Consider the following 1,133-nt stretch of genomic DNA (forward strand, 5'->3'; position numbering starts at 1 on the left):
TGCCGCCTATCTACCTACCTTCCTAGTGTTGCTGTGGAAATATTGGAGTGACACAATGTTTTGGTCCGGCAAGCAATCCATTTTTGGCTGTTGGAGAGGCGGGCACCCGGGTATGTATTAGAGGCCTCTAGGGGGCCAGATTTCTTTGTCCAGGGTTCGTGAACGTTGGTGCATGCCTATCTGCTGCATCTACCTACCTGCTGCATCTATGACTCCCGACGACCTGACTGCCTGGCTATCTGCCTGCCTGCATCGGTATGTAGGCTACGCCAGGTGGGAGCCAAATACAGGTGTTGCCATCAAGCAACCGAACAAGTTGCACTCACAGGGCACATACTTGTACTTTTGTTGCAACCAAATACAAGGCTGTCCCTTCGTAAGCAACTGCAAGGAGCTACAGATTTGTAACAAATAACTGAAACAAGCCAAGCTCTCAGAAACAGGGCAAAGGCAGGCACCTACACTGGCTGTTCACCCACAATTCGTTGGATATTGCTCGGCCAGATGCAACTGGGCCGCATATGTCCAGCTAGGTCTGCCAGGATGTGACGCACATCGATGTGATATGAAAGGATACTTCTACATATACCAAGATAACCACAAACATTGTTGCAAGTGTATTTCAAAGTTGTGTACACACATAGTTGGATAGTTGTGTACTCATATAGTTGGGTAGTTGGGTAGTTGGGCTGTTGGGTAGTTGCATAATTGTGTAATTGCATAATTGTGTAGTTGCACACTTGCGTAGTTGGGTAGTTGTGTATTTGCATAGTTGGTTAGTTGCGCAGTTGCGTAAATAAGGAGTTGGGTAGTTGTACAGTTGGGTAGCTGCATATTGCATAGTCTGTTGTTGGCTAGTTGGGTAGTAGTTGGCTACTTGCATAGTTGGTTAGTTATGTTGATGGGTAGTTGGGTAGTTGTGTAGTTGTGTAGCAGTCGCTCACCTGACGGGAGGACTGACAGAGCGGAAGCGTGGAGTTATTAGTCCTCGTCGTTGTAGGAAGAAGTCCAACCAAGCGGCAAGCACTAGCGTACATAAGATGTGTACGTAACGGTTAGAGACGGCGGCAGCGGAGTCTTGAACTCCGAACACCTAGTAATGTGATACGTCAGTGTCTGGCCAGAACACCCCG

This window comes from Volvox carteri (genome assembly GCF_000143455.1).
Source record: "Volvox carteri f. nagariensis unplaced genomic scaffold VOLCAscaffold_116, whole genome shotgun sequence".
Taxonomy (NCBI): Eukaryota; Viridiplantae; Chlorophyta; class Chlorophyceae; order Chlamydomonadales; family Volvocaceae; genus Volvox; species Volvox carteri.